The sequence below is a fragment of the Callospermophilus lateralis genome, chromosome X (assembly GCF_048772815.1).
Source record: "Callospermophilus lateralis isolate mCalLat2 chromosome X, mCalLat2.hap1, whole genome shotgun sequence".
Lineage (NCBI taxonomy): Eukaryota > Metazoa > Chordata > Mammalia > Rodentia > Sciuridae > Callospermophilus > Callospermophilus lateralis.
Window position 1 is genome coordinate 82940362 of NC_135325.1, and position 25708 is coordinate 82966069.

Sequence of the window (25708 nt, forward strand, 5' to 3'; positions counted from 1 at the left end):
AGATCAGAACTGAGACAGCATGAAGAGTACAAACCTGAGAGTCATTGGGATAGGGAGAACATGAAGATGTAGGTTAAAGTCATTAAGAACATGTTCAATAAGATAATAAGAGAAACATTTCCTCATATTAGAAATGAGATAGACATCCACATACAAGAGGCATATAGGGTCCCAAATAGACAAGATCAGAATAGAACCTCTCCAATACACATCATAATCAAAATGCCTAACATAGAAAATAAGGAAAGAATAATAAAGGTTATAAGAGAAAAAGGTCAGGTTGCACATAGAGACAAACCAATAAGTCTCACCTCTGACTTCTTGATTCAGACCCTAAAATCAAGGAGGGTCCAGAATGAGATATTCCAAGCACTAAAAGAAAACAATTGCTAGAAAAGATTGCTATGTCCAGCAAACCTATCTTTCAAATTTGGTAAGAAAATAAATCTTTCCATGACAAGGATAAACAAAGAATTCATGACCACTAATCCATCACTACAAAGAACACTGCACACATAAGAACTCCAAAACAAACTCCAAAGCTCCCAAATAGATGACAATTACCAGAAAAGCAACCAATTAAATGAAAATTAAGGCAGGATTAAATATAGCAAACAAACAAAAATGACAAGAAACCACAAGCATTTATTCATTTTAGGGGAAAATAAAAACTTTCCATGTCATTGATAAGCTAAATTCATGACTACCAATCCAGCACTACAATGAATGCTCAAAGATAAACAGTACACAGAGGAAGCCAAAACCAAATCTGAAAGCTCCCAAATAGAGGGAGATCAATAGAAGAGTGAATTACTAAATAAAAACTGAGACAAAATTAAATACAACAAAATATAAAAATAGCAGGAAGCCACAAACATATAACACTGAATGTAAATGGTCTCAACTTCCCAATAAAACACATAGATAAGCAGAATGTATCAAAAAACCAAGATCTGACTATGTGCTGTTTGAAAGAGACTCATCTCATAGACAAAGACACTAGGCTGAAGGTAAAAGAATGGAAAAATATTTCCTGCAAATGGAGTCCCCCAAATAAGCAGGAACAGCTATTTGAATACCTGACAAGGCATCTTTCAAGCAAAAATTAATCCAAAGAGACAAACAAGGCAATTATATACTGGAAAGGGAAACAATACAACAAGAAGAGATAACAATAGTAAATATATATACCTAATTACCTAAACAAATGCTTTTTGGCATAAAATCCCAGATAGATAACAATACAATAATACTGGGTGATTTCAACCCATCCTTAAAACCAATATACAGGTCATCCAAACATAAAACCAATAAAGATATTTCCAACCTAAATACTACTATAAATCAAATGGACCTAATACACATCTACAGAATATTTCACCCCCACACCTTCTTATTAGCAGCTCATGGAAACTTTTCCAAAATAGACCATATTCTAGGTCACAATATAAGTCTTAGCAAATAAAAAATTGATATAGTCTCATGCAACCTATCAGAAAATAATGTAATGAAACTAGAAATCAACAAGAAAATTAATAGAAACCACAGAAATTGAGCAATACTCTTTTAAATGAAGAATGAATCAAAGAAGAAATGAGTGAATAAATTAAAAAAATTCTTAGAAACAAATGAAAATAGATGACATATCAAAATTTCTGTGACAGTATGAAAGACATTCCAAGAGGAAAATTTATATCATTGAGTTCCTGCATTTAAAAAATAGACAGATCCCAAATAAATAAGCTTATGTACCACCTCAAGGCTTTAGAATATGAAGAACAACTATTCCCAAAATAAGTAGAAGACAAGTAATAATTAAGATCAGAGCTGAAATAAATGAAATTGAGAATAAAAAACAATACATAGGATCAATTCAATGAAGAATTGGTTCTTCAAAAAGATAAGCAAGATTGATAAAACTTTATCCAAGATAATTAAAATAAAGAACAAAATAAACAAAATTAAAGATGAAAAGAAGATATCACCACAGGTACCTCTAAAAATCTAAAGCATCATTAGAAACTATTTGAAAATTTGTACTTCAATAAATTGAGAAAATTTAGAAGACATTTCCAAATTTCTAGAGACATATGATCTGCCCAGATTGAACCAAGAAGATATAGAAAACCCAAATATACCAATATCAAGTAATTAAATCAAAACAGCAATTAAAAGCCTTTCAACAAAGAAATGTCCAGAACCATATGAATTTCAGCTGAGTTCTATCAGACCTTTAAAGGAGAGTGAACATCAGTCTTTTTCAAATTATTCCATGAAATTTGAAGTGAAGGAACACTCCCAAATATATTCTATGAAGCCAGTATAACCCTGATACCAAAACCAGACAAAGACAAATCAAGGAAAGAATACCAGGGATCAATATTCCTGATGAGCATAGATGCAAAAGTCTTTAATAAAATATTAGCAAAGTGCATTCAAAAACACATCAAGAAGATAATACAACATGATCGAGTTGTTTTCATCCCAGGAATGGAAGGTTGGTGCAAAATATGAAAATAAGTAAATGAATTCACTACTTATTATGGTTCAGATATGAGATGTCCCCCAGAGCTCATATGTGAGACAATACAAGAAAAGTTTAGAGGTGAAATGATTAATACATTGACTAAGACTTAACTTAGTCAATGCATTAATCTTCTACTGGGGGATAACTGAGTGGTAACTATAGGCAAGTAAGGTGTGGCTAGAGGAGGTGGGTCATTGAGGGCATGCCTTTGAGGTATATATTTTCCCTTTTGTGAGTGGAACTCTCTCTCTATTCCTGGTGCCATATTCTGAGCTACTTTACTCCACCACACCCTTCTTCCATGATGTTTTGACTCACCTAGGGACAAGAGCAATAGTGTTGGCCACCTATGGACTGAGACTTCCAAAACCATGAGCCCCAAATAAACTTTTCCTCCTTTATGTTGTTCTTGTCATGTCTTTTGGTAACCATGGTGGAAAAGATGACTAAAACATAATTAAATAGAGTTAATGACAAGAATCACATTATTGGCTCAATAGATGCCTTTGATAAAATCCAACAAAAATTCATGTTAAAAATACTGGAAGGGGACTGGGGTTGTGACTCCGCAGTACAGCACTCACCTAGCACATGTGAGGCCCTTGGTTAGATCCTCAGCACTACATATAAATAACTAATGTAAAGGTATTATGTCCAACTACAACTAAAAAATAAATATGAAAAAATATGCTGGAGAGGGCTGAGGCTGTAGCTCAGTAGCAGAGTGCTTGCCTAGCATGTGTGAGGCCCTGGGTTTGATCCTCAGCATCACATAAAAATAAATAAAGGCATTCTGTCTGTCTACAACTACAATTTTTTAAAAAAATGCTGGAGAGCCTGGTGTGGCATTGCACCCCTGTAATCCCAGCAGCTTGGGAGGCTGAGGCAGGAGGATCACAAGTTCAAAGTCAACCTCAGCAACTTAGCAAGTCCTAAGCAATTTAATGAGACAGTGACTCTAAATAAAATATTAAAAGGGCTGGAGATGTTGCTCAGTGGTTAAGCACCCCTGGGTTCAATCCCTGGAGAAGATTGGAATAGAAGGAACCTACATCTACCTTATAAAGGCTGTCTATGACAATCCCAAAGCCAATATTATACTGAATGAAGAAAAACTGAAAGTATTTCCTCTAAAATCAGGAACAAGGTAAGGATGTCCACTATCACAACTTCTATTCAATATAGTTCTCAAATCACTAGCCAGATTAATCAGACACGAGAAAGAAATCAAAAGGATACAAATACAAAAATAAGGAGTCAAATACTCTCTATTTGCTGATAAAGTGACTCTTTATCTATAAGACCCTCCCCAAATAATCCATCAGAAGACTTCTAGACTAATAAATGAATTGAGAAAATTGCAGGTATAAGATTAACATCCATAAATCAATAGCTTTTCTATATTTCAACAGTGAATCTGCTCAGGAAGAAATCAGGAAAACCATTGCATTCACAATAAACTAAAAAAACTTAGGAATTAATCTAACCAAAGAGGTGAAAAATCTCCATAATGAAAATTATAAAACACTTAAAAAATAAATTGAAGAAGAACTTAGAATATGGGGAGACCTCCCATGTTCTTGGATAGGCAGAACTAATCTTGTCAAAATAGTCATACTATCAAAACTGAGATACAAATTTAATGCAATTTCCATCAAAACACCAATGCAATTATTCACAAGCATTAGAAAAAATATATATCATTAAATTCATAAATAAGACTTAGAATAGCTAAAGCCATACTGAACAAGAAAAACAATGCAGGAAGCATCACAACACCTGATCTGAAATTATACTACAGAGCTATATTTTTAAAAAGCATGGAATTGGCATAAAAATTGACACAAAACCAATGAAACAGAATAGTAGACACAGAGAAAAGCCAACAGTTACGACTATCTAATACTTGACAAAGGTGTCACAAATGTATGTTGGAGAAAAGATAGCCTTTTTAACAAGTGGTGCTGGGGAAACTGGCTAGCCATATGTAGAAGGATGAAACTAGATCCCTATCTCTTGCTCTGCACAAAAGTCAAATCACAATGGACCAAAGAGACTGGGCACAGTGGCACATGCCTGTAATCCCAGTGGGAGGCTGAGGCAGCAGTATCGTGAGTTCAAAGCCAGCCTCTGAAATCTACTGAGGCCCTAAGCAAGGGCCCTGTCTCTAAATAAACTAAAAGAAATTGGTGGGTGTGTGGCACAGTAGTTAACCACCCCTAGGTTCAATCCCTGGTACAAATAATAATAGTAGTAATAGTAGTAGTAGTAATAATAATAATAATAATAATAGACATCAAAGACTTACAAATTAAACCAGAAACCTTACAACTGCTAGGAGAAAACATAGGGTCAACACTCCTTTATATTAGTGCAGGCACCGATTTCCTTAACACAACTCCTAAAGTACAAGAAATAAAACCAAGAATCAATAAGTAGGATGTTATCAAATTGAAAAACTTCTGCACATGAAAGGGAATGTGAAGAGAGAGCCTACAAAATGGAAGAAAATAATTGCTAGAAACTCTTCTGACAGGGAATTAATATCCAGGATATATAAGAACTCAATAAACTTTTTAATTTCTTTGTTCTTTGGCTTGGTTCAACTATTCAGCTTCTGTTCACTAGGCCTTTTCTGCTCCTGCAACCCAACTGCTATTATGAGCGGGTCCAGCTGCCTACAGAGGCAAGTTCTGAGCCTGTACCATGACCTTTAACACGCTGATGTGCGGGTGCAGGCGGAGTTCCAGCAGCAGGCCAGCCTACAATGCACTAATATACCGCACATGGAATACTGTATTGCTGTTGGTGGCGATAATTGCAGCTGCTGCATTCTAGCTACACCAAGGCCTTGGGGGCTTTCATGAGCCCACGGGACCCAACAGAGAAGCCCGATTTCATGGCAACCCTGGGTACTCTGTCTGACAATGTTGAGGGTCCACGGAGCCCTCATGACAGCACCAGGGTACCGTAAATCCCACCCAATGGACCATGACAGGCAGAAGAGGTCTCTCAGTGGTTCAGGAGTGGAGGCAGGGCGGAGGGGGCGCCTAGCTCCTTGGAGGGGCCCGGAATCCATCTGATGTAAGGTGAGAGATCTTGAGAAACTAGCTTCAGAGATTTGGGAAACAGCCCTTTGGGTGACATGGGCATAGAGAGGCCAGAGGTGGATAGTGAGAGATGTCCTACCTTTCCTGATACATGGTGACAGGTCAGTATCCCCATCCCCAGTGAGTGCTTGGGGGAGCCTGGGTCAATGCCGTTTGGAGATCTACTTACCCAGAGTCATGGGGAGCCCAGAGGCCCCCTCCCTCTGCCATGGACAAAGAAGCTGAGACTTCCCTTCACCTCTAAGAATGCACCTACCCCTGGCTTTCAAGGAGGCAGCTCTTTTCTGTATATAACTCTGAGAAGAGCAGAGTTTTTGCTGAGAAGCAGTTTGGAAAGATGCACTGATGAACCACAAGAAGCCTGGGATCCCCTTTGGAAAACCTTACCCCTGCACTTCCGTACATTGTGTCAAACTGGAACCATGAGGAAGGGATTAGGGGTCTCATCCCGAGATGATCAGCTCAAGAATCCCTATTTGATTGTCCTAAAGGGCAACTCCAAGTCTTGTGTCCCTTCTCCCTCATGACTGTTATGACTGTTGTACAAAGGAAATAAAATTGGGGATGTGTTTATTTCCCTGTTGTTAAAAAAACAACAACAACAAAAAACCAATGAATAAATGGACAAAAGAACAGGAAATGAACAGGCATGTCAAAATGAACCCGTCTACCATGTATAACTATAATGCTGTAATAAAAACAGATATTTCTCAAAAGAAGAAAAAATGACCAATAAATATATGAAAAAGATGTTCAACATCTCTAGCTATCAGGGAAATACAAATCAAAAGTACACTAAAATTTCATCTCACTCCAGTCAGAGTGGCGATTATCAAGAATACAAAGACAAATGCTGATGAGAATGTAGATGAAAAGGTACTCTCCTACATTGATGGTAGGACTGCAAATTAGTACAACTATTCTGGAAAGAAGTATGGAGATTCCTCAAAAGACTAAGAATAGGGCTGGAGTTGTGGCTTAGTGGTAGAGTGCCTACCTAGCACTTGGAGGCATTGGGTTCAATCCTCAGCAGAACAAAAAATAAATAAATAAATCAAATAAAGGTATTTTGTCCATCTACAACTAAAAAATATTTTAAAAGACTAAAAATAGGGGCTGGGATTATGGCTCAGCGGTAGAGCACTCGCCTTGCACATGCAAGGCCCTGGGTTCGATCCTCAGCACCACATAAAAATAAATAAATAAATAAATAAATAAAGTTATTTTAAAAAGGACTAACAAAATAACCACAATATGGCTCCTCCATCCTACTCAGTATTTATCCAAAGAGAAAAAAAAAATCATCTTATAGTGATACAGTTACCTCAATGTTTATAATAGCACCATTCACAATAGCCAAATTATGGAACCAGATCAGAAGCCTGTCAATAGATACACGGATTTAGAAAATGTGGTATACATACAGAATGGAGTTTTACTCAGCCATAAAGAATGAAATTATGACATTTGCCAGTAAATGAATGGAAATGGAGAACATCATGCTAAATCAAAAAGTCCAACTCAGAAAATCAAAGTTCACATATTTTCTCTCATATGCACATGCTAGAACAAAATAAGGGGGAAAAGGTGAGGATCAGATATCATAAAGATGTAGAGAAGATCAGTGGAGTAGAAAAAGGACACTTGAGAAGGAGGAAGGAGGAACAGGAAAGGGAAGGGAATATGGAATGAATTTAACAAAATCATGCTACATGCCTATATAAATGAAGCACGAGGAATTCCACCTTTTAAAAGCACTGAGCAAAAATAATTAAGTAAATAAATTTATGAAAGGAAGATCAGCAGAGTAGAAGAAGGGGGAATGGGAGGAAAGAGGAGGAAAGGGAAAGGGGGAGAATGGGGAAACGGAGTAAATCAAATTTTGTGCATGTATAATTTTGTCAAAATGAACCTGTCTGCTATGTATATCTACAATGCTCTAATAAAAATAAATAAGATAAAATAAAATTTTAACTATCCCAATACATAGAAAAATAACAATGAAATCCATTGAAAGGTTAAAAGCAATTTACTGGAGTACTGTGAATATAGGTATGTTTCAAAATGAAAATAATTTTTATAATGAGAAAAATGAAATTATTTCCATTTTGAAAATATAAAAGCAATAGGAATTACTGTTGATGGAAAATATACCAGTGGCTTTTCAAAACTCAATAAATTAGAAAGCACAAAATATTGAATGGAAGATTATTTTTAAAAATTAGTTTCAGAGTGAGGAAGATGGCAGAAGCAAGCTAGGCAGCGAGTCCCAGCTACTCAAAACACAGAATGTAGGCAGAAAATGAAAAGCAGAATTGAGAGGTGAGGGACAAAATAAATGCTCTAAGACTCAATATTACTAAGTCTGAGACTTGGAGAGGCTGGAAGATAGGTTATCAGAGGAAAAAACTAACTCAGAATCTCCCAACCCTGAACCCAAACCTGGGTATGGGAAGGCAGGAGGGGCAACATAGAGACCTCTCAAGGTGAACAAGGGAAATTAAGGGGCTGGTGGGGACTTGTTCCAGGGATGTGTGCCAAGTCCTGCTCAGCCTCTGTGACCCAGGCAGGGGCAAAAGCTTGGCACAACATCCACTTATTCAACTCACAGACAATAATTGAGCAGCTTTGGCTCCAAACAAAGGAAAGCAGATTCATCAGGTCCCAACCACTGACACTGTGGGGAAGCACCATGGGAAGCATAGGGACAGTTCCCATATTGGCAAGGTCATGCTAGAGGGAAACTGCTTGAATAACCAGTGACATAGAGACCTAGTGGGAAAATTGCTAGAGGTTATGCAATAGAAAGGGACTGATACAAGCCTTAACAGGTGCATAAGCTGAACTATTACCACAACTGGCAAGCGACAGAGCATTGTTTGGATACTTGCAAGATCTTGCATCAGACTTAGTAAGCAGAAGCAATCAATGTGCCCCCCACTCCATTAACAACCTGGTTCAGCAGAAACTAGCTTCCAGGTGAACCACTGGAGACACTTCACTACAGGAATTCAGAGAGTGGTGTTAGCCAACAGCCTACTTTTGCACCACAGAACATCTACAGAAAATCCACAACCAGAGTTCCTACACTCACAGAAAGCCAACAGTATCTTCCCTGCCATGAAAAGGATCCAATAGTGAATAGCAGATACAGGGTGATCCACAGGTCAAAAAAGGTAGCATTGAAGAGCTTGCTTCCTGATCTACTGCACCCAATGGAAACAACCAACTCACAACACTGCACCCTCCAAGTAGTCAACTGCAGGTCCCTGAGCTGACAAACCAGAAGGTGTGAGTAGGAGGTTCATAGCAACAAGGTAATTGATTCCTGAGCCTCAGAAAAATGGGAGCGATCCACAGTCAAAGACTGATGGTCTTCTGTTAAATGTCCAAACCCCAGTGAAATACAAACCAAGATTTAATAAGAATTTTCTTCACCTTGACAAATAAATACTTCCTTAACTTGAATGATAATTGTTAACCTAAGATAACTGTACCTTTAATCCATTTGAATGTATTTCATCTAATGTTTTAAAGCATTAATTGGAATCAGTCTTCCTATCTTTGTTTTTTTTTAGTGCTAGTTTATACCTGCTTCTCTTACCTAAACTCATACTCTTGCACTATCTCCTACTAATTCAAATAGCACCCATTCATCTATTCATCCTTTCTACCTTGGTGTAAATTATCCTTTCATAGCTTCTTTCTCTCTCTTTTTCTTTTTCCCTCTCTTTTTTTGCCCAATCTTTCCTCCTCTCCCCCTTTTAGAATTTACTTAAGGTTATGGTAAGTTTATTAAATTTAACTACTAATTTTTCACCTGTTTCAGAACTTTATTATGGGTTTATACCTAAATTAGAGGAAGTACAGAGAATTATTACAACGAGTTTTTATTCTTTAAAAGTTGAATAGAACAAGAATTTGCTCAGAAGTGATTACAGTAAATAGGGCTCAGTGAAATCTCTTAAACTGGAGCTGATATTGGAATCAGCAGAGGTCACACATTGAATTAAAATATCATTATCTAGATATTCACCCAACCCAGGGCTCTCAGGAAAAGGAAGCACACAAAGTAGTCCTTCACATAAAAGAAGTTAGAACCACACTGATAGATGGATAGACATTTAAAAAAAAAAACATGAAAAACCAAGGAAACGAATCATCCCAAACATCCCATAATGCTTCAACAACAGACTTCATTGACACCACAGTGCAGGAAATGTAAGATAAGGAATTTAGAAAATTCATAGTTAATCTGTTCTGTGAGCTAAAAGATGATGTAAGAAGTGGAATCAGAGACAAAATACAGGAAGTGAAAGATCATTTCAATAGAGAGAGATTCTGAAAAAGAATCAAACAGAAGTCCTTGAAATGAAGGAATCAATAAACCAAATTAAAAATTCAATGGAAAGCATTACCCATAGATTATACCACTTTGAAGATAAATTTTCAGGCCTTGAACACAAAGTATATAATCTTGAAAATAAAGTTGACCATAGAGAAAAAGATGTTAAGGGATCACAAACAGAATATTCAAGAAATCTGGGAAAACATTAAAAGGACAAATTGAAGATTCTCTGGAATACATGAATGCTCTGAAACACAAACTAAAGGAATGCACAATCATTTCAATGAAATAATATCAGAAAAATTTCCAAACCTTAAGGATGAAATGGACATTCAAGTCGGGAGGTATGTAGGACTCCAAATATACAAAATCACAACACTTTCTTCACTTTCTTCTCAGCAGCACAAGGAATACTTTCTAAAATAGGCCATATTTTAGGCCACAAATCAAATCTTAGCAAGTACAAAATAGAGATAATACCTTGAATTTTATCAGATTATAATGGAATGAAATTAGAAGTCTATGATAAGATAATGTAGAAACCACTCTAACACCTGGACATTATATAATATACTTCTGAATGGATAGCAGAAGAAATCATGAGAGAAAAAATACTTAGAGGTAAATAAGAATAGTGATAAAATAAATCAAAATCTCTGGGACAGTATAAAGGCAGTAAATACTAAGAGGAAATTTGATAACATTGAGCTCAGACACTAAAAGAATAGAAAGATACCAAACAAATAATTTAACATTACATCTCGATGTCCCAGGAAAAGAAGAAGAAAACAACACCAAAACAAATAAAAACAGGAAGTAATTAAAATCAGAGTTGAAATCAATGAAATTGTGATTTTTTAAAAATATAAAAGATCAACAAAATAGTTGGCTTTTTGAAAGGATTAAAAATATAAACCCTTAGCCAAACTAAGCAAAAGATAGGAAAACCCCAAATCATCAACATCCAAGATTTAAAAAAGAAAATATCACTACAGACACTACAGAAATCCAGAGGATCATCATAAACTATTTTTAAAATTTATACTCCAATAAGATAGAAACATAATGAAGACATGAGCAAATTCCTAGAGACATATGTCTTACTCAGATTGAATCAAGAGTACAGAGAAAACTTAAACATTTTAATTTCAAGTACAGAATTGATGAAGCCATCAAAAGCCTTCCAAAAAGAAAAGCCCAGGACAAGATGGATTCTCAGCTTAGTTCTACCAGACCTTTAGAAGAACTAATACTAACTCTCCTCAAATTATTCCATGAAATTGAAAAGGAAGGAATCCTGCCAATCACATCCTATGAAGCCAGTATCACCCTGACACTAAAACCAGATAAAGACACATCAAAGAAAGAAAACTTCAGGTGAATATCCTTGATGAACACCAATGCAATAATTCTTAATACAATATTGGGAAACTGTATCCAAAAACACGTTAAAAATAGTGCAACCTGACCAAGTGGGTTTCATTCTAGGGATGCAAGGTTGGTTCAACATTCAGAAATAAATAAATGTAATTCATGACATAAATAGACTTATAGACAGAATCACATTATTATCTCAATAGATACAAAAAGAAAAACATTTGACAAAATACAGCTCCCATTCATCTCTAAAATGCTAGAAAAACTAGGGATAGAAAACTTACCTTGGGCTGGGATTGTGGCTCAGTGGTAGAGCACTTGCCTAGTATGTGTGAGCCACTGGGTTCAATCATCAGCACCACATAAAAATAAATCAATAAAATAAATGTCTATCAGCAACTAAAAAAAAATTTTTTTAAAAACTTACCTCAACATTGTAAAGGCTATATATGAGAAACCCAAAGCTGACACTATACTGAATGGGGAAAAAATTGAAAGAATTGCCTTCAAAAACAGGAACTAGACAAAGCAGGAATGCCCACATTCACCACTCCTATTCAACATGGTCCTTGAAACTCTAGCCAGACCAATAGGCAACAGAAGAAAATTAATAGGATACAAATACACAAAAAGAGCTCAAACCATCTCTGTTGCTGATGAAATGATTCTTTATTTAGAAGACCCAAAACACTCCATCAGAAGACTTCTAGAACTCATAAATGAATTCAGCAAAGTAGCAGGATACAAAATCAACACCTATAAATCAATTATATTCCTGTGCTCCAATAATGAATATCCTGAAAAGGAAATTACAAAACTATTACATTCATAATAACATAAAAATATAATATTTGGGAATCAATTTAACAAAATATGTGAGGCACCTCTACAATGAAAACTACAGAACCCAAGAGAAAGGAATTGAAGAAGATCTTAGAAGATTGAAAAACCTCTCATGTTCTTGAATAGGCAGAATTAATAGTGTCAAAATGACCACACTACCAAAAGTGTTATACAGATTCAATGCAATTCCCATCAAAATTTCAATGTCATTGTTCATAGAAATAGAAAAAGTCATCATGAAATTCATTTGAGAAAATAAAGCAACCCTTGGCAAGAAAAGTGAGGCAAAATGCATCACAATACTAGACCTCAAATTATACTACAGAGGGGCTGGGGTTGTGGCTCAGTGGTAGAGTGCTTGCTTTGCATGAGTGGGACACTGGGTTCTATCCTTAGCACCACATAAATTAATAAAATAAAGATATTGTGTCCATCTACAACTAAAATTTTTTTTAAAAATTATACAACAGAGCTAGAGTAATGAAAATAGCATGATACTGGTGCCGAAACAGGCAGTAAGACCAATGGAATAGAACAGAAGACTCAGAGACAAACCCACATAAATACAGTTATCTCATTCTACACGAAGTTGCCAGAAACATATGTTGGAGAAAAGATAGCCCCTTTAAAAAATGGTGCTGACATCAATGATCATAGCAGCACAATTCACAATAGCTAGACTGTGAAACCAACCTAGATGCCCTTCAATAGATGAATGGATAAAAAAAATGTGGCATCTATACACAATGGAGTATTATGCAGCACTTAAAAATGACAAAATCATGGAATTTGCAGGGAAATGGATGGCATTAGAGCAGATTATGCTAAGTGAAGCTAGCCAATCCTTAAAAAACAAATGCCAAATGTCTTCTTTGATTTAAGGAGAGCAACTAAGAACTGAACAGGGGGAAAGAGCATGAGGAAAAGATTAACATTAAACTGAGATGAGTGATGGGAGGGAAAGGGAGAGAGAAGGGAAATTGCATGGAAATGGAAGGAAACCCTCATCGTTATACGAAATCACATATATGAGGTTGTGAGGGGAAAGGGGGGGGAAGGGAGAGAACTGAACAACAACAGATGAGGTAGAGAGGGAAGATGGGAGGGGAGGGGAGGGGGGATAGTAGGGGATAGGAAAGGCAGCAGAATACAACAGTCACTAATATGACATTATGTAAACATTGTGAATGTGTAACTGATGTTATTCTGCAATTTGTATTTGGGGTAAAAATGGAAGTTCATAACTCACTTGAATCAAATGTATGAAAGATGAAAAAAATAAATAAATAAATAAATAAATAAACAAAAAAATGGTGCTGGAAAAAATTGGAAATCCATATGTAGAAGAATGAAATTTGACCCCTATCTCTTACCCTAAAAAAAAAATCAACTCAAAGTAGATCAGAGAGCAAGGAATTAGACCAGAAACCCTGCACTTGCTAGAAGAAAATGTAGACCCAACATTCCAACATGTCAGCTCAGGAACGGACTTTCTTAACAAGAATCCTAAAGCACAAGAAATAAAACCAACATTCAAAAAGTTTGATGGTGTGGAATTAAAATCAGACACTTAGCAAAAGAATAAATATGAATGGCCAACAAATATATGAAAAAAATGTTCAACATTTCTACCAATTAGAGAAATGTGAATTAAAACTACACTGAGATTTCATCTCACTCCAATCAGAATGGAATTATGAAGAACACAAGTAACAATAAATGTCAGTGAGGATGTGGGGGAAAGGCTATACTCACAGATTGTTGATGGGACTGCAAATCAGTACAACCACTTTGGAAAGCAGTATGGAGTTTCCTCAAAAAACTAGGAATGGAACCATCATTTGACCCAGCTCTCCCACTCTTCAGATTTAAAATCAGCATACTAAAGTGACCCAGCCACATCATTGTTTATAGCAGCACAATTCACAATCGCTAATCTATGGGCAAAATTTTGTGCTTTCAACAGATGAAAGAATGAATAAAATGTGGTATATATAAACAATGGAGTATTACTCATGAAGAAGAATGACTTTATGACATTTGTCAGTAAATGGATGGAACTGGAGATTACCATGCTAAGTGAAATAAGCTGATCCCCAAAAACAAAAGTCAAATGTTTTCTCTGATATGTAGAAGCTAATACAAAATAAGGTGGGGGGGAATAACATAAAGAAGAAATATCAGTGGATTAGACAGAGGGGAATGAAAGGGAAGGGAAGAGAACTGGGATAAGGAAAGATAGTGAAATAAATGTGACTTAAATTACTTACATATATTAATATACCACAGTGAATCTCACTATTGTGTACACTCACAAGATACTAATTTTTAAAAACTATGGGTAAATAGCAGAAATATCAGTAGGGTAGAGGTAAGGGAACTGGGGGTGGGAAAAACAGGTGGGGAATGGGAAGTGCTGGGGACTAAATTAGATCAAATTTCATTGCATGCTTTTATAATTATGTCAAAATGAATCTTATTGTCATGTATAACAAAAATAAAAATAAAATGAATTAATAAATAAACGAATTACTTGCCAGCATTTAAATTATAGAAGATCATACACAGATCCAGATTTTCAACTATCTTAAATAATCAAAATATTTGTCCAACCATGGAGTGTCACATGGCAATCATTGGCTGAAGCTGATGAATGGCTGCCTTCACTAGTCGGGATAGGTTCTTTAGTCAACTACATCCTCCTCTCAGGACCAGCTCTCATGTGTGGTATCTGCCTAGCTAAATAAATATCAGTTTGCTGTTTTCCAAAGTCTCTTTTGCCTTTTCCATCTAAACCCCTTTTTTAATCATGGAGCAAAGAAGACATCTCATCTGTGCATATGTGAAGAAAGAAGCTATGGAGCCCTGTGTAAGAAAAGAGTGTGAAATTTCAAGTTGGGGGGAGAGGAGGGGGCTAAGGCTGTAGCTCAGTGGCAAAGTGCTTGCCTACCATGTGTGAGACACTGGGTTTGATCCTTAATACCACATAAAAATAAACAAATAATGGTATTCTGTCCATTTACAACTGCAAAAAAAAAATTAAAGTTCAAGTGGGGAACAGCATGTTTACCCACATTATATTCCAAAACAATATGAGTTGAGGTCAGTGTCAGTAGCCAAGATGCACAGGCAAACTGAGAACAAAGAAACAGGTCAAAATAGGTGAGCAAGAGGTTATCCTCTGCAAAGGTCAAAAGAGAGGGCTATTGCATTCTCCTGGAAGCATGATGCTTGGTTAGTCTGATCCATTTATAGGGCTGAGGATGGAATAGGTACCAACAGACCTGACAGAAATAATATTTTAATCAAAATACTGGATAAATGATACATTTATATGATCCAAATTATATGAATACAGATATTCATTATATATGTATGCATATATATAAAGAAATACATGCACACTAAATATATGATATTCACTCTAATATCTGCCCTCTAAAGCATCACTATCTAGTAGAAATTTCTTATGATAGAAATGTTCTATATTGACACCATCCAATACAGTAGCTAGCAACCACATGTGGACTATTTAAAATGTAAATGATTTTAAACTTAAAAGTCACTTTCTCAGTTGCACTAGCCACATAGAACAACATTATTTTAATTTCCTTTCACAAATACAGGTAAATAAATATTGATTTTTTTCCAGATTCTATATATTCTCCTATAATGAAAATGAAGTTTGCCAGTCTATGATATTGAGGAATCTTTTAAAACAAGTCTTATGGATATAAGGCACCAAGTAATCTGAAAATTTTACCCTCATAGTGGCTGTGATGATAAGGCATGTGTTTTGACCCAAAGTTTTATCTTAAAACTGTGATTTTGAGCAAGTCTTTTAATTTTTTTGGATTTATTTTTCATCTGTAAAATAAATAAATTTATTTATCTTAATAAATAACAATGACACCTATTTCATAGGGTATTATGAGGATTCAATGAGGATATCAGTATATAATTTAAGATAATGCATAATCCATACTGAAAAAGATATAAACGTTACTTGTGATAAACAGAATAAGGACACCACAAAGAGAACAGTATCTTAATCCCCAGAACCTATGAATATGATATGTTACATGGAAAAGAAAAAATATGATTACTGATTGTATGACCTTACAAAGGGAGAATGTCCTGGATCATATAGGTGGGCCCAGGATAATCAAAAGTGTCCTTAAAAGTGGAAGTGGGAAGCAACGTAAGATTCAGTGTCAAAGTGATGTGATATGAGAAGGATTTGATCAGACATTGCTGGCTTTGAAGATGGAAGGTGACCACAAACCAAGGAATGTAAACAACCTCTAAAAGATGGAAAATGAAAGGAAATGGATTCTCTCTTACAGCCTTCAGAAAGTAACACTTTTAGTGCAGTGAGACTCCTTTCAGACTTCTGACCTATATAATTGTCAGATAAAGAACAAACATCAGCAAACGAAACACATCAATTTCTCATTCAATCTGAAAAGCAAGATAGCCAAACAGGCTCTTATTGACTTGCCCTTACTCACCTTCATACACTGTGGGCCAATGGCTGGGGCTCAGGGGCTGTAGATTCTTCATTGGCTGAGCCAGTGGGAAACAGGACTTGAGCTCCTCTTACTAAATGTCTTCATCACCCAGTGATGCAAGGTATCAGGTCATGAGGTTTGTGTTCTACAAACCAAAATTGTATGGCTTAGAAAAGAACAAAATCTTAGCTAAATCTGAAGGAATTAGAACATCAATTTCACAGGTTTTTAAAAATGGATATTATTTCTCAAATTTCTTAATTTAGGTATTTTTGTATTGTGTTTGTATCTTCATTATTTATTTTAATGAATTCCTTAATATAGATAATGTTGAAAAATTGGAGTATGTTTGGTCAACATTATGTTCCCCAATTTTAATCTTATAATCTGTGATCCATAGCAGTAAAGTTGTTTCCCCTTAGTTTGTTATTTTTAGTAACATGGACCATTAAGTTAAGATAGCTTACTTTGTATATACTTACCTTTTTCACCCTCCCAATAAATAATCAAATGTAATAATTTTCCTTCTGGTCTTAACATCAAACTCCATTTGTCCTCATATGAATGTCAGTCAATCTTGTGCTCCCAAATTTCATTGCACAGGGCAACTATGGCTCACTTTTAACATCATTTCCCTAGTGCTCCTATTTGCTTTCTAAATTTTCAAATACAAACCATAATATCCTAATTGGTTTGTTATTTTAAAATTATTTCTCAATAATATGTTTAAGACCAACATGCAAGAATAAATGTCAAAAAATCACCTGAACGTCATATTGACCAATACTAACTAGCATTTCAAGCAGCAACATTAAGCATGATATAAATTGAGTGATTTAATAAAATGCAGTCATTTTAACCTGGTCAATAGTTAATTCCCTAAAAAGGCTTGTGGCTCCCTTCATTTTGTTCCAGATGTGTAAGGAAATCTCATGGCACCATCCAGGAGGATTTACTTGTATGTGCTTTTGTGGTAGATCTCCTCCATTCCCTTATACAGAAAGCTCTTTTTCTCAAGTCCATTTATGAGAGTCTCCTAATATAACAAAACAATCATAGTATTAAGCCAGTTAAAGATGGTCATTTGTTCTAAATCCTGACCTGAATGAACCCAAGTGGTCTATGAAGGCATAGTGACCCACCAGAGTTCTTGGTATTGAATGGGAAAAAATAGAACTTTATTTGCTTTCTTCAAATTTCCACTGGGAACCTTCTCACTTTTACTACTCAAAGACTTCTTCCATTCCCATATTCTTTTTCAAAAGCATCTGGTGCTTAATAAAGGTGAAATAATCTGTGCCTTTGGTATCTCCTTGAAAGTACTTATCTGGATTTTAGAGCTAAAGAAAAATTTGACTTTTGGAGATTAGCCAGTGTTTATATCAGGTCTGGCTGAGAATGACATCATTTACAGTTTTCTACATGTTTATAAAAGGATTGATTAAATTCATTTTTAAAGTATTAGAAGTAAATTTTACCAAATAAAGAAATTTAAAGTAATTTAAGACAATTTTAGAAGAATTTCATTCACAAAGTATATTCCCTTCCCACAGATGTACAAGGATAGAATTTAATTTTAAAAGAAAAACCAAGGTTCCTCAACTGTTTTCAAATTAAGCAATTCATGTGTATAGGAACAAATCAACAAAAAGCATTAGGGCAATAAAGAAAATGAAGTGGAAAATAGAAAATATAAACATTAATGTAAATATTAACATTTAAAATTCTTCAGCCAGAATTTGAAAAAGACATCAGCCTAGTTACATGCTGACCTTCCTTTTACTTGCAAACAAGGCAAAAGATACATTTTTCTCTCCAACTCTGGATTTATACTTTTAAAACACCATGTTTAAAAACAAGCAAGCCAGCAGTTACAGACATAGAATTGCCCTTTGATTCTCATCAACCACCAGGGTGAATTTCACCAGAGGCTCTTCTTGCTTTAGCCCAGCAACCTGCCCACACTGTGGGCCAAAGGCTCTGGCTCAGAGGCTGAAGGTTTCTGATTGGTTGAGTCTGAGACTTGAGCTGTTGTGAATGAAAGAAACCATCATCTTTGCATAATTGCACAGCCTGAATATCTTTGGTTTAAAAACTGCATATTATAGACTTGAAAAGGCAAGAAAAAATGCAGATGAAAGAAATAGAATAACTTCAGACTTTAGTAAGCTTGATATATGAATTATTTCCTGAAAATGTGGCTTAGTTATTTCTGTTTTATTTGTGTCTCCATTAATAGATTTAAACAAATTATTAATAAGGAATGTGTTGAAAAAGTTTGATTTGAGTATACATGATTCTCATATCTGCTTTTATATTTCATCTTTGTCCACATAATACAAAAAGAACCACTGGGTAAAGACACTGGACATGTACAAGAGACTGAGAGAAAAAGGTAAATGACATCTTTACAAAAGTAATTATGACCTGACTGATTCTTAAAAAGGGTGAAAATATTACCATGTAAAGAATCCATTAAACAGAATTATCAAATGAATAATCCATTATTTACCATGGAGTAAATTGAATAACAGATGTATTGGAAGTGCAATGTTTAGTAAAGAATTCTTTATGAGTCAGGAGATGCCCCTGCCCCCAGACTGGAGCAGTCCATTGTTTGCAGCACTTCAGAACTTTTAGACCAAGTTTGGCCTTGAAAAGAGCCTTTGGGATATATTCCTGGCATCCAGAGCCAGCTTACTGGTGACAGGTAAACTGGATCACAACCTGATGATGGCTTTGGTGTTCTTGGTCATAACATGGTCGCTGATCTCCTCAGGCAGGAAGAACTTCACTGCTATCAGAATCTCTCTGGAAGTGATGTTCAAGTGGTTGTTCTTGTGGGCCAAGGGGCCAGAATAAATCCATGACACTCACAGTTGTGTAGGCAATAGTGAGGTCCATGTGGATGTGCTTAAGCACTGGAAGAAATTGATAGCAAAACTGTATTTGCGAATAATAGACTCGAGTTACTGAGACTGGGCTTTCTCTCTGGTAGTTTATCGCAGAATTAGTGTTTTGTGTAATTTCAGTTAGGACCCATTTTGTTTATTAAACAATGTTGCTAAATGGAGGGTTTTTAAAATAAGTATTGTTAAGAATAAAATTTGGACTTTAAGAGTGCTGAAAGAACTTGTACATATAATACTATCCACAAAGAATAGAGATGGCTATTTCGATTGAAAAACATAAACCTTTGAAATAAACATCTTCTTAAAATTTAAAAAAAAGAATGTTGCTGTTTGAATTATCATAGTTTTTAAGGTGCTCATGTTTTAAAACTTTACGATATTTCATGTCCCTTGCATAGCTTTCTCGCCCTCTGGTGTCACATTTAACTTCAGTCAGGACCCCTTATATTTATTCATTAATGCTACTATACTGAGGGGATTATTTGGATTGAGTATTGTTTTTTGGTGGGAGGGACACTGAGGATTGAACTCCAGGGCACTTGACCACTGAGCCACATTCCCAGCCCTATCTTGTGTTTTATTTAGAGACAGGGTCTCACTGAGTTGCTTAGGAACTCACTTTTGCTGAGGCTGGCTTTGAACTCGTATACTCCTGCCTCAGCCTCCCAAGCCACTGGGATTACAGGGGTCAGCCACCACGCCCAGCTAGGATTGAGTATTGTTAAGAATACAATTTGGTACTGTCAAGTGTAACTAATTAAAACAAATTTAAAAAAAAGAACACAATTTGGACCTGGAAAATGCCGAAGGAACTTGTACATATGTACACATAGCCGCCTTCTCTTCGTGTTCACCATTTGGAAACTGGGGTTTTGTCATTTCTCCTTTTCCCAGTTCACTGAGGGTTTGATGGGAACGAGAGGCATGAGAGGGACAGTCAGGCCCCTTGGCTTCCAGGAACACTCAGCTGGCCCGGTCAGGGAACTGCTGCTCAAGCCAGAGTGGCTCCTCTCAGGACAAAGATATTTTCTGCTTTGACAAAGCAATAGCCCAGACGTAGCCTACTGGCACATCTCTGAGACCATGCACTAGGGATATTGGCGATAGACTCTCTCATTTTGGTAACCGACTTTTCAAAATGCTCAAGAGATGTGGTGGATATGGCCCGATGACCTTTTGCCGCCTGTGTCACCTTCCTAACTCTCTGGTAGAGGAAACAGCAAGGTTCTAGAATGTCAGACATCCTCAGTGATTGGTCAAGCAGGAGGACCATTGCATCATACTGTGCATCCACTCTCATTGGAGGGCAGATTGACAAGGAACAGGACCGTCCAATCACATTGTGCTATGTGGGTTAAGCGGGAAGGGCCATCCAATGAGAGGCCAAGCTGCGCAAGGCGTGACACAATGCCTTCTATATAAGGGGTTGCCAGCCCTCCGCAACTGGCATTCTCTCCCACTCTGCGAAGGCGCCAGGGCACTGACTGAACCAGCTTGCAACACATCTTCTGAGATGCCCTTCAAACCCCCAAAGCCTGAGAAGGCCGGGCGGACCACCTCAAAGAAGGAGAAGAAGCCAAGGCACCCCAGCCACTCCAGGTGTGGCGATGGTTTCACCACCTATTTCCCCAGGGTGCTGAAGCACATCCATTCGGGCCTCATCCTCTCACGGTCGACCATGAGCGTCCTGGACTCCTTTGTCAAGGACATGTTCCAGCGCATTTCCAGCGAGGCCCGCAGCCTGGCCGGCCAGAACCATCGCTCCACCATCACCTCCAGAGACATCCAGACGGCCGTGCGCCTCCTGCTGCCCAGGGAGATCGGCAAGCAAGCAGTGTATGAGGCCACCAGGGCCCTCAGCCGCTCACATCCCCGCCAGTGAGCCGACTCTGGGTGCCCTCAGCAGCCAACCCCAAACCTCTTTTCAGAGCCACCAAGGGACTGAAAGACTGCTGCACAGCTCGGGTCTGGGGGGTCGGGTCTGGGGGTGGGTGAGGGGGTACCCCACTCTTTCTTAAAGCATTCTTTTTTATATATATACCTTTATTTTGTTTACTTATATGTGGTGCTGAGGTCGAACTCATGACCTCACAGGTGGGAAGCAAGCGCTCTGCCGCTGAGCCCCAGCCCCAGTCCTAAAGCATTCTTTAATAAACATTGCCTGGGCTGGGGCTGAGGCTCAGCGGTAGAGCACTTGCTTCCCACCTGTGAGGTCCTGGGTTCGATCCTCAGCACCACATAAAAATAAAATGTATCCATCTACAGCCATATATAATAAACTCAATCTATTACACGAGCATTTCTGTCACTTATACGCCTAGATCAGTATCATTGTAAGGATCAGTCAGGTCATAATGTCTCAGAGGCTACAATTACACTTGCTGGGACAACAATGAGCTTTTTCGGTTGCAGTGACCTGTAACTTACACAGACTCCACCCGCCAGCAGAAGCAGAGAATTTAGCTTCATCTCAAACTTCAATTTCATCAGGATGTCTGGTCTCAATTTTAGATAAAAGATATAGGATAGAATAAGAATATCTCTTGGGGCTTGAGGATTGGTGGAAGAGTGCTTTATTTTTAATATCTTTATGATTTCATCTTTGTATTTTTGGTAGCCTTTGTTTTCTGGAGAGAAATGACTGCATTAATATGGAAAAGAGACAACATGGTGACAGTGTCTGCTTTGTTTCTATGACTGATGTGAGCTAGTAGGAATAGACTCTACAGGAAAGACAATTGGGGCCATGGATAAGCTGTGGCTTCAAACCCCAGTTATGTTTCTTCCTGGCTATACTGCTTTGGAAAGGGTTTTGATCACTCTAAGCCTCAGTGTCCTCCTCTGCTGAACGGAGTCCCAAAAGGTTGTGAGGATTCAGTGGGACAATACAAGTAGAGTGTAGGGTGCATATTCAATGAGCAATGAATATTGTCTATGCTGATTCCTGGTCCTCATATTAGTGTCTTAGACAATTAGAGGGGTTGGGGTGAGATTCAGTGCTGGACAGCTGAGTGGATGCACTCTCCTGGCTGCTGCCTGGTCACCACCTGTTTGCTTAGGGATGACAATGAGATAAGGGAGGATGATTTTTCCCTCCTGAACCTCACATTAGGTTACTGGAGTTGCAGAAATAAGGCCAGTATGATTAGTGATGGGCAGTTGCTAGGGAGCAATTGGAAAGTGCCTAATAAGCCTCAATGGCTTTTGGCATTGCTGACTGAGGGCAAAAATGTAGAAGAAAGGATTTGGAAAATTTTCACCACAAAGAATAGAGGAGATAAATATATTTAATCTGATTTATGTGATACCCCATTTACATGTACACCTTTTATATATTTTTGTAGAAATTAAGTCACCAAGTGAAATGAAATTCTTGTTTTGTGCTAGATGTGTACAACACTTTTGAGGACCACATTGAGTGATTTGCTTGCTGTTGATTTTGTGGTAGTTTTGCTTGGTCTCCTTATATAGCAAGCACTTTTTCCTCAAATATTTTCATAAGACATTTTGTTATTTCAGAATAACAGCAATTAATAATTCTGATAAGGGAGTTTACTTGTTCTACATCCTATTGATCTCAAGGGGAGTGGCTGGGGGTGAAACTCCCTTCACCTGTAATGCTCCCACTTTCCAATAAATTCATGTGTTCTGCACACCATCAAGCCCCAGACATCCTGATGAAATTGAAGTTTGAGATGAAGCTAAATTCTCTGCTTCTGCTGGCGGGTGGAGTCTGTGTAAGTTACAGGTCACTGCAACCGAAAAAGCTCATTGTTGTCCCAGCAAGTGTAATTGTAGCCTCTGAGACATTATGACCTGACTGATCCTTACAATGATATTGATCTAGGCGTATAAGTGACAGAAATGCTCGTGTAATAGATTGAGTTTATTATATATGGCTGTAGATGGATACATTTTATTTTTATGTGGTGCTGAGGATCGAACCCAGGACCTCACAGGTGGGAAGCAAGTGCTCTACCGCTGAGCCTCAGCCCCAGCCCAGGCAATGTTTATTAAAGAATGCTTTAGGACTGGGGCTGGGGCTCAGCGGCAGAGCGCTTGCTTCCCACCTGTGAGGTCATGAGTTCGACCTCAGCACCACATATAAGTAAACAAAATAAAGGTATATATATAAAAAAGAATGCTTTAAGAAAGAGTGGGGTACCCCCTCACCCACCCCCAGACCCGACCCCCCAGACCCGAGCTGTGCAGCAGTCTTTCAGTCCCTTGGTGGCTCTGAAAAGAGGTTTGGGGTTGGCTGCTGAGGGCACCCAGAGTCGGCTCACTGGCGGGGATGTGAGCGGCTGAGGGCCCTGGTGGCCTCATACACTGCTTGCTTGCCGATCTCCCTGGGCAGCAGGAGGCGCACGGCCGTCTGGATGTCTCTGGAGGTGATGGTGGAGCGATGGTTCTGGCCGGCCAGGCTGCGGGCCTCGCTGGAAATGCGCTGGAACATGTCCTTGACAAAGGAGTCCAGGACGCTCATGGTCGACCGTGAGAGGATGAGGCCCGAATGGATGTGCTTCAGCACCCTGGGGAAATAGGTGGTGAAACCATCGCCACACCTGGAGTGGCTGGGGTGCCTTGGCTTCTTCTCCTTCTTTGAGGTGGTCCGCCCGGCCTTCTCAGGCTTTGGGGGTTTGAAGGGCATCTCAGAAGATGTGTTGCAAGCTGGTTCAGTCAGTGCCCTGGCGCCTTCGCAGAGTGGGAGAGAATGCCAGTTGCGGAGGGCTGGCAACCCCTTATATAGAAGGCATTGTGTCACGCCTTGCGCAGCTTGGCCTCTCATTGGATGGCCCTTCCCGCTTAACCCACATAGCACAATGTGATTGGACGGTCCTGTTCCTTGTCAATCTGCCCTCCAATGAGAGTGGATGCACAGTATGATGCAATGGTCCTCCTGCTTGACCAATCACTGAGGATGTCTGACATTCTAGAACCTTGCTGTTTCCTCTACCAGAGAGTTAGGAAGGTGACACAGGCGGCAAAAGGTCATCGGGCCATATCCACCACATCTCTTGAGCATTTTGAAAAGTCGGTTACCAAAATGAGAGAGTCTATCGCCAATATCCCTAGTGCATGGTCTCAGAGATGTGCCAGTAGGCTACGTCTGGGCTATTGCTTTGTCAAAGCAGAAAATATCTTTGTCCTGAGAGGAGCCACTCTGGCTTGAGCAGCAGTTCCCTGACCGGGCCAGCTGAGTGTTCCTGGAAGCCAAGGGGCCTGACTGTCCCTCTCATGCCTCTCGTTCCCATCAAACCCTCAGTGAACTGGGAAAAGGAGAAATGACAAAACCCCAGTTTCCAAATGGTGAACACGAAGAGAAGGCGGCTATGTGTACATATGTACAAGTTCCTTCGGCATTTTCCAGGTCCAAATTGTGTTCTTTTTTTAAAATTTGTTTTAATTAGTTACACTTGACAGTACCAAATTGTATTCTTAACAATACTCAATCCTAGCTGGGCGTGGTGGCTGACCCCTGTAATCCCAGTGGCTTGGGAGGCTGAGGCAGGAGTATACGAGTTCAAAGCCAGCCTCAGCAAAAGTGAGTTCCTAAGCAACTCAGTGAGATCCTGTCTCTAAATAAAACACAAGATAGGGCTGGGAATGTGGCTCAGTGGTCAAGTGCCCTGGAGTTCAATCCTCAGTGTCCCTCCCACCAAAAAACAATACTCAATCCAAATAATCCCCTCAGTATAGTAGCATTAATGAATAAATATAAGGGGTCCTGACTGAAGTTAAATGTGACACCAGAGGGCGAGAAAGCTATGCAAGGGACATGAAATATCGTAAAGTTTTAAAACATGAGCACCTTAAAAACTATGATAATTCAAACAGCAACATTCTTTTTTTTAAATTTTAAGAAGATGTTTATTTCAAAGGTTTATGTTTTTCAATCGAAATAGCCATCTCTATTCTTTGTGGGAAGTATTATATGTATGAAAGTGAAAAGCCCCAATATCCTAATGTGTCTTTTGTTTTTTATTATTTTAAGCTTGTTTAAGTAAAATATTGACTACCAAATTGAACCAGTAAAGAATTAAGAATAGAAATCCATTGGTTTAGACTAAAGGGACTGA

General features: G+C 38.0%; 2 pseudogenes; one reads left to right on the top strand and one right to left on the bottom strand.

Moving 5' to 3' along the window:
- Positions 1–21003: 21003 nt before the first annotated feature.
- LOC143638619 (putative histone H2B 4 pseudogene) lies at positions 21004–21510 on the top strand (annotated as a pseudogene).
- Positions 21511–23910: 2400 nt separating this feature from the next.
- On the bottom strand, positions 23911–24417 carry LOC143638620 (putative histone H2B 4 pseudogene; annotated as a pseudogene).
- Between the last annotated feature and the right edge of the window lie 1291 nt (positions 24418–25708).